The sequence below is a fragment of the Geotrypetes seraphini genome, chromosome 11, assembly GCF_902459505.1.
Source record: "Geotrypetes seraphini chromosome 11, aGeoSer1.1, whole genome shotgun sequence".
NCBI lineage: Eukaryota > Metazoa > Chordata > Amphibia > Gymnophiona > Dermophiidae > Geotrypetes > Geotrypetes seraphini.
In genome coordinates, this window is record NC_047094.1 from 50,014,838 (window position 1) to 50,024,424 (window position 9,587).

At 39.5% G+C, this 9,587-nt stretch overlaps 1 protein-coding gene across 2 annotated transcripts in view; it reads right to left on the reverse strand.

Annotated features, from left to right (window-relative positions):
- Positions 1-3,487, reverse strand: part of CCDC78 (coiled-coil domain containing 78) — a 144,986-nt gene extending 141,499 nt beyond the window's left edge. For both annotated transcript variants that reach the window (XM_033915014.1, XM_033915013.1), the window contains exon 1: positions 3,352-3,487. The gene's annotated coding sequence lies outside the window, so the exon portion shown is untranslated. The remainder of the gene's footprint in view (positions 1-3,351) is intronic.
- Between the last annotated feature and the right edge of the window lie 6,100 nt (positions 3,488-9,587).

A 9,587-nucleotide genomic window follows, 5' to 3' on the forward strand; every position in this document is an offset into this window, starting at 1 on the left:
GATTGGGAGTAAAGACCAAGGCTCTCTAGACCAAGAAGTCAAAATTTGAAAAAGGTAAATTAAATTTGAAAGCATGGTGCAGGCATGGAATGGCCTTTCGGTGACAGTGGTAAAGAAAAAGCTAGAGGAATTCAAGAAAGCTGGTAGAAACAGAGAGAGGATTCTTAGTAGTGAATCTAATCAGATATCTACCAGAGTGTTAGGAACTACACACTATGGGCTCCTTCTACTAAGCTGCACTAACACCTCCATAGAGCTGGCATTAGTATTTTCCACATAGCGCGTGGGTAAGCCCGCGCTAACCTTCAGCGCATGCTAAAAACGCTAGTGCAGCTTAGTAAAAGGAGCCTATGAGGGTTGTTTTAGAAGTTGGGGGGGTTCCCCTCTTTTCTCTTCTTCTCCTTCTTTTCCATTCTTCTACCTTTTGCCCTTTTCCCATCCTCTTGGTTTGTCCCTTCCCTTCTCCTTTTATTTTAATATGATGTATCCTTTAATCATTTTTCCCTTTTATGCATAAGAACATAAGAATTGCCATTGCTGTGTCAGACCAGTGGTCCATCATGCCCAGCAGTCCGCTCACGCGGCGGCCCTCTGGTCTTAGACTAGCACCCTAACTGAGACTAGCCCTACCAGCGCACGTTCTTGTTCAGCAGAAACTTGTCTAACTTTGTCTTGAATCCTTGGAGGGTGTTTTTCCCTATAACAGCCTCTGGAAGAGCATTCCAGCTTTCTACCACTCTCTGGGTGAAGAAGAACTTCCTTACGTTTGTACGGAATCTATCCCCTTTCAACTTTACAGAGTGCCCTCTTGTTCTCCCTACCTTGGAGAGGGTGAACAACCTGTCCTTATTGACTAAGTCTATCCCCTTCAGTAACTTAAATGTTTCGATCATATCCCCTCTCAATCTCCCTGTATGTCTGTTAATAGTGTCTAATTATCCTTGTAAGTCTACCCTAATTTTATATTTTTGTAAAATTTGGTTGGAAACCGCTTAGGCTTTAATAAGCAATATATCAAAATATAATAAACTTGAAGCATCTCCACACATAAATAGCAGCATTTACACATGTATATTTGGCTGCATCTGGAAATGCCAGTTGAAAAGAGAGCTATTGACAAGTGTGGATGCTGAATATTTTTCAGCATTTATATACCACTTATAACCTAAGTGGTTTACATTCAGGTACTCAAGCATTTGTCCCTATCTGTCCTGGTGGGCTCACACTCTTATCTAATGTACCTGGGGCAATGGGGGATTAAGTGACTTGCCCAGAGGTCACAAGGAGCAGTGTGGGTTTGAACCCACAACCTGAGGCTGTAGCTCTAACCACTGCACCACACACTCCCCTATATGTGAGGAGTATTTATACTTGAGGCTTTTTGTTTGCCATGAACAGCTTTTTTAAAATTTCTGCTCCCAATATATATGGTGAGGTGCACAGTATGTACAGTCCGGTACATATTTTACAAGATGTTCTGTTTTGAGGAGCTTCTTCTCAACTACTATGGGGAATTCTCCTTATTTACTCAAATCAATACCCTATATGGAACTGGCAAAAAACTCTGCAACACTAAAAGGCCTCAGTCAAACACACCATACATTCAACACACCCACCAGTGGAAAAGACAAAAGATAAGCAAGAAAGAAAAAAAAAGAAAGAAGTGGAGATAAAGCCTTAGTTCTGCTTCCTCTGGCAAAAAACTCCACTTCATAAGATAGCCACTTGCACATGTGAACACAAAAAGTGAAAAAAGCACTGTAATAGCCTGTAGAGTAATGTCATGACAGGCTATTATAGTGCTTTTTTCACTTTTTGTTTTCACATGTGCAAGTGGTTATCTTATGAAGTGGAGTTTTTTTGCCAGATGAAGCAGAACTGAGGCTTTTTCTCCACTTATTTCTTTTTTTTTTTTCTTTCTTTCTTGCTTATCTTTTGTCTTTTTCACTTGTGGGTGTGTGAATGTATGGTGTATTTGATTGAGGCCTTTTAGTGTTGCAGAGTTTTTTATCAGTTCCATATAGGGTATTGTTTTGAGTAAAAAAGTAGAATTTACAGACCCTGATCCCTAGGCGAGTGTGTAGTGGAATTCTCCTTATCCCAACCTGAATGTGTGAATTCCCCTGTCCACCTACTATGAAAAATCTGCCTTCAAGAATGAAAATGGATAGAAGAGGTAGATCATATGGTCCTGATCTGACATTATATTCTATGAGTTCCCTAACAAAAGCAAAACTGCAACTTAGCTAATATTAAAGTGTTGTGTAGAATTTTTAAAAGTGGAAAATATGTTTTGTTATATAACACTATGGGCTCCTTTTACAAAGGTGCGCTAGTGTTTTTAGCGCACGCACAAGATTAGCGCCTGCTTAAAAGGAGGCAGTAGTGGCTACCGCGCGCTAAAACCGCTAGTGCACCTTTGTAAAGGGAGCCCTATATTCTTGTTGGTCTGTAACAAATCATTAAAAACTGAATTTATGGCAGCTTAAAAAGAATAGTAAAACACATACAACCTTAGATTGAAATATTATTCCCGTTTAGGACCTCAGCGGTGCAAGCTGTGAGAGCATTTCATTCACAGAGTTGTTTGCACTAAAGTCTTCATCGGTCTTGATATTTTATATATATATATTTTTATAAATATTTTTTCTTATTTAAATATTTCATTTATTAAATAAATTAGAAAGGTACTCATCTCTTTAAAGAGATGAGTACCTTTCTAATTTATTTAATAAATCTTTATTTATTTAAATATTTCATTTATTAAATAAATTAGGAAGGTACTCATCTCTTTAAAGAGATGAGTACCTTTCTAATTTATTTAATAAATGAAATATTTAAATAAGAAAAAATATTTATAAAAAAATATATATATAAAATATCAAGACCGATGAAGACTTTAGTGCAAACAACTCTGTGAATGAAATGCTCTCACAGCTTGCACCACTGAGGTCCTAAACGGGAATAATATTTCAATCTAAGGTTGTATGTGTTTTACTATTGGAGTTTAACCTTGGAAAAACATATTTCTATTGCCTTATATATTTGTAGCTTTAAAAGAAACCGGTACCCAGATGCCTAAAGGCTTAGGTTGATTTGCGTGGTCTGTTCCCTACAGTACCAAATACTAACTTTAAAGATGTAGAACGGAAGTTCAGAAAAAAAATTAAAAAAAGGTAGACTGACCCCCCCCTAACCCAGAAAAAATGTAGTTCATAGAGCACCACAGATCCTTTGCAAGCTTATATGAGAAATCTAGTCTTTGAAGAGTCACCGTTCAGCTCCGTCCACCCAGACGAATCTGGAGCTATTCGCTGGGAAAGACCGAAGAAAGAACCAGCTGTCGCCTACCTGAGCAGGATCCTGGACAGTGCAGCGTGTCACGTCGTCGCTAGGGTAACCGAGTCTTCCGGTTCGAAACCTTGGCAACAGCTCCAGCTGAGCGACCGCAGGACTTACAGCGCAGGTCGGATTCGAGCGAGGGAGGGAAAATGGGCGACTAAAGCAAGTTTGCAAAGAAGCAACAGGGCGCAAAGTGCCCCAGAGCGTCTTTTGTAGCGGTGCTTTCTTTCTCTCTCTCTCTCTCTCTGTTGCCCTGAAGCCTGAGCTGCAAAGAATTCACGCCGGCTATCATTTATTTACATTAAACGGTTACAATTAAAGTGTCTTCACATCGCTTGATTTCGATCGTGTCCTACGATGCCATTTTGGTACCTGTTAATTTGTAAAAGAAGTAATATTAGAAGTATGAGTGGGCGCAAGTGTTGTTTTATTTATTTATTTATTTTAAAATCTCTTTCTAGAAACTGTCAATTAGCAGATTTTGGAAATATTTGCTAGCTAGGCCCCATCCCCCGAAATTCATCAGTGTCCCTGCATGATTCTAGTCATCTTAAAATAAAAAACTGCTAAATATTTTCAATTTGTTAAAAACTTTATATACATAATTACCTATAGAAATCCTATTTAGAGTTGGAAATTAAGGCTAAACTCTTGTACGTATATAAGACTCAAAATGCTAACATGTTTTCAGGAATGTTTCTAAAAACACTGTAGAGGTAATGTCTCCAAATGGGTCAAATGTTTTGTTTACTAGGACAGTCAGGGATGAACCTCATGGTAAACCAGTCGTACATTGGAGATGATGGCAATACATGAAGTTTATTGCTAGTGCTGCTGGTCTTAGTAGTGAGACAAAAAGGGCAATTCTGTAAACCAGACGCCAACATTTAAGAAAACATATAGAAAATAAGTGATCTAGGTATATGTTACTCTACAATTTCAGGTTATCATCCTATTCATTCAATATACTATCATGAAGCAACAGGTACTCGTCACTTCAGAGAAACCTAGAGCTCTCTTCTCTTATAGGCTTCTCAGGAAATGTGCCTTGTGACTAACCCTTCATTACTAGAAGAAACAAAAAACAATGTGGAGAAATGATGTTCCTGAGATGGACTTTATTAATATTAAAATAATATAAAAACTTGGCAAACCACATAAAAACCTCAAGCGTCACTATAATCTTGACACTTTGTCACATTTCTTTCCACCCAATTACTGGGTCTCTACCTTTTTCTCACATGCTACAATCTTATCACCAGTTCTTCACTGTATTTTCACTGGCTTCAATCACATATTGATGTATCTTACCACCGGTCATCACATCTTTCATTTCTGCACAATACCACATTAAACATGACATTTCATTCATTTCAATTATCATGTACTATCTAGTGATGCCTTTATGCACACAGGATACTATGGCATGAAACTCATTATAATATTATTCATAGAACCCCTGAAGAAGACATTCTGTCAAAACACGGACCGTGTTAGGTCCAGGGTCCAATGCTTTTCAGTGGACTGCATTCTAGAGGTTTTTATGTGGTTTGCCAAGTTTAAATATTATTTTAATATTAATAAAGTCCATCTCAGGAACATCATTTCTCCACATTGTTTTTTGTTTCTTCTTGGATTTGTTTGTGGAGATCATTGGGTCAATTCTCTTGTTTTTGTCTAACCCTTCATTACTAACAGCAAGACCTAGCCTCTAAGAAAAAGAGCTCAAAAACAAGTCTGTCAAGTTAATTCAATCCTCCATAGTCTATATACTTTTTGGTACTATTACACTCAAGATGAAATATCAAACATCAACTCTTTCCCTATGGAAGCTTGCCAGCACTTCCTATAGGCTTGACATGAATAACAACAAGGTTAAAAGGACAGACTGGTTAGTCATTTGAATATACAAATGATATCCTTTACTTCTCTAGGGTTCTACTACCATGGCTACAACAATATCTAGGGTTATTTCCTTTTAATAACTAACAGCATCCACACCCTGGATGGTACCAGAACTGTCTTTCATCCCCAGCTGGTAATCAAAAGGAAATACTCAAAAGAAAAACATTAAGCTGATTTCCTTCTCTTCTCAATATAAATAAAATCTGAGATTTATATTTCATAGGCTTCTCTGATTTATGACTGAATTTTAATCCCAATAATGTGTCAGGTTTTTGTTTGTAATCTTAAATCTTTGCAGTATTTGTATAACTTTGGCAAGCTCTAGGCAAAATTAAGCAACAGCAGCAGCCCATTCTGCTCAGATGCAGCAACACCTGTAAATATATTGTAGCATTTTCATGTAGTAAACTGCAATGAATACCATTTTTGCAGTGATCTTCAAAATAGCAAAAGCTAAAAAGTGCAAAATAACACTAAAAAGCTATACAAATAATATTACGATATCAAGAGTGCTATTTTCAAAATAATTGTATTTCTGTACTAAGTAATAATTGTAGTTCTGTTAATGTACTAATATACACGTCTGCAAAAGCGAAAAATGTCAGATTTTTTTCTTTCCAATTATAGCAAAATATTTGTTGTGATTTCCCTTGTTTTAGGAAGCCAATTTACTTGTTAGGAACATAAAAGGGAGCTGTAAAACACATCATAAACAGTTGAGGGAAACAACGTCAAGGGGAGAAGGTTGATGAAAGATAAAGTAGGTGAAGCATTAATACTGTCAACAAGATGTGAAAGTGCTAGTTAGGGTTGAATATAGAAAAATCTGTGCTGTACCAATTGAGCCAGTGGTGTGGCTACACAGGGCACAAATATAAAGGGCTGCAAAAACTGCTCCCAACCCACCACCATCTCTCATTGGTTGTAGTGAAGAGAGTGGAGTGTGTGGGGGAGACTAGTGTGCAAGTCATACAGAGTGCAAAAATAGCATTGGGAGCAGCACGGGGCATTCAAAGCAGCTCCCTGTGCTAAAAACCGCTATTGTGGTTTAAAAAAGAGGGGAGGGAGTAATTTTTTACTTGGTTCAATCAGCACTGTTATTTTAACAGTGCCATTAAAAAAACAACTTAATTAAAAATCATTTTCGATTAGGCACCTGACTCAATAAGCATCATGTAGGCATCTACACCAAGGCACCCGTCTCTTTAACAAATTCTAATTCCCAATTCTTGCCCAATCCCCCTCAGCTATCCACATCCCAATCCCCAGTTCTCTTGATTTTAGATTAACTCATCCTTCTTCCCATTTGTAAAGGCTTTCCACCCAAATTGTTTTCCCCTGCACCCCAATCTCTGACTAGATACTTCCTTTTGATTCAAACCATCTTGGTTCTCTTCCATTTGCAATTTGTATCCCAGAAAGTACTTTTTCTGTTCCCCTTACATCTCATACACTCATTGTATGTATCTTGTTGTAAACATTTCTTACTTCTTGTTGTAAACATCTCTTACTCTCATTGTATGTAACTTGTTGTAAACCGCTTTGAACTTATGGTATAGCGGTATATAAGAAATAAAATTATTATTATTATTATTATTTGAAAAGTAGGCAAAGCCAGGGGCAGAATTTGTGTGTGGATTGCCTTAGGTGCCAGGTGGTATCTACATTAGGCATTGGTAAATCAGGCCAAGAAAACTCTGGCTTAATATACCAGTGCCTCACATTATGATGCCTACCAGTGCCTAAGTCAAGTTAGGCACCGCTAGGCACGATTTTAAAAACAGCACCTAGTGGTTGATTGACAACCATGCCTAGTGACACCATTTATAGAATCAGGCCCATGGTAAAAGCAAAACAGAAGGAAATATTTCATGTAAGACTTGGCCCCTCAGCAGCAAGAGATGAGGCACTTAAGCACTTCTCTTGCTGCCTGGCCATATCAGAGATTGAATAACAAGAGCAGAGGCAGTGAGGCAAAACTGCTGGAGGTAAAAACGTTCTCCAGACTGAAAGGCTTTAAGGCCCGGATTCTGCAAAGTAAGTCCCGATTTTAGGCAACTGTAGGTGTCCTACAGCTGTCTAATCAGCCAATCGGGACGCACTTTAAAAAAAAAAAAAAAAAAAGCTCCCCAGGCTGGCTGCTGGCCTACATTGTAAGTAGACGTGGCCGCTATACTTATCACGGCAAGGGATCTCCCTGCCGCGATAAGTATAGTGGCCGCAGCTGCCTGTCCCCCCCCCCCAATCGCTGGCAGGAGGACCCCTCCTGCCGGAAGGCCGCCCACCTAATACCCCTGATCGCTGGCAAGAGAGTGCCCAACTCCTCTTGAGGAAGATGCCCCCCCCTCTGGACCCCCCATGCTAATGCCCCCCTACGCTAACACCGCCCCCGTGCTAACCCCCCCCGATGACCCACACTAACCGCTCCCCCCAACTAACCTCTAAATTGGCCACCTGGCTGGTTCTTGCTGCCATCCGGCCCGCCTCATTGAAATGAGGCGGGCCCGGCCCATCCCCGCTAAGCCTAAGGCCTGATTGGTCCAGGCTCTAGAAGCCTCCCTAGGCTCCCGGAGGTGCCTTCAATATTGGCGGCCTGCCTGGGGAGCATTTTTTTTTTTTTTAAACCATGCGTCACGATTGGCTGTTAGACAGCTGTAGGACGCCTACAGCTGCCTAAAATTGGGACGCACTTTGCAGAATCCAGGCCTAAATGTTTATGAGAAGGGGGGAGAAGGAGAAAGACAGCTGTCAGAACCCTCCATAGCACTCTGACACCTTCTCTAGACACCCACCTCTAACACATCATCTCTGTGCCATGGTCCCAGTCACCATCTCACACTCTTTTCCTTGGTGCCTACCACACACACTCATCTCACCTCAGACACTCCTGCTGCACCACTGCTCTAGACACCTCAATATATACATTCTCACACATCACATCACCACTGTGCCCAAAATATACACAAGCTCCCACTTCCCACAGCAGATACTCCTCCATAACCTTACGAGTCCAGATATCTCCCTACATACTTAGAAGTACTTTTGCTCCCACATTCATGTTTCAGCCCAACTCACTCATTCTCATATTACCCCAGCCTCAATAGCTATCCACACACATTCATTGCCTCAAACGCCCTTCAATTTCCATACATACCCCAACAGCTCCTCCCCTGCTCCAGACTCGAGTTCTGAATGACAGACCCCGCTTGGACTACAGTACTTTGGACTGAGGTTTTATAGGACCCATCTTCATTTCTTCACCAGGAGTCCATTCAATTCTAGCTACACCACACTTGCCACTATATGATACAGAAACATCTCAGGAATGTTTGAGGTTCTAGAATGAATCTTTAGACTATACTGCCTTCAGTTGCCAAACACTGTTGAGTGATATTCCAATTATAATCTTTTTTCTTTACCTCATTTACCAATGTTTAGATACAGTTTTGTTGGGACAATAACATGAGCTGGAACATGTGGCAGCCAATCCCAATACAGGGATTCTTCCTACCTTTTATAATGGGCATTCATAGCATTTAATGAATCACACAACTTAGTTTTACTAAAGTTCTGTCAGTGTACTACGAGCTATATTTATTATTCTGCTTTAGATTGTCAGGGCTGAATGTGATACCATCTTCAATAACTTGTATGTGAAAAAGGTGATGATTTTAGTCAAGCTTCCATAAAGCTAAATTAACTGTGTGCTTGGCATCCTAGTTGCTGTGATTCATTCACCTTTACCTGTAAAAGTGAAGCCATCAAAGCAGAGCTAAGGCAAACTAGCAAAGGGAAAGTCTACTTTAGATGAATGGAAGAGACAATTTACTACATTTCATTTCATTTCAAAATACCAAACTACAGAGCTAAGAATAGCTATTTACAGCAATGGTACACAAGTGCAAATCATTGAGTGAGGGGGTTTCCTCTCAGTTTGTTCCTTTAGAGAAGGTAATATTTTTTTCTGTTGTACCTCACATCTAAATTTAGTTCTTTTCTTGTTTGCTATGGTTTTATTTTATTTAAAATCATTTGCAGATTTTGTGTTACTTGGCTGGCTTTATTCTTGCCTGTCAGCTCTTTTTAAACTTCCAAACTGATAGCATCTTGTGTAAATATATACTCAGCACAATCAATGGCTGCCTCTGAGACTTGCTCTCTCATTCTCCCCTTTGACTTTCAGTTAGCTAGTATAGCATGGAAAAGAACAGTAAGGTGAAACATCTAATTCTTCTCCACACTCTCCGGAATAACAATATATACCCACTGGTGAACGAGTGAAAATATCACCCAAAACTACAAGCAGCAGCTGAAGAAGGAAGCCACTGGCCTTATATAAG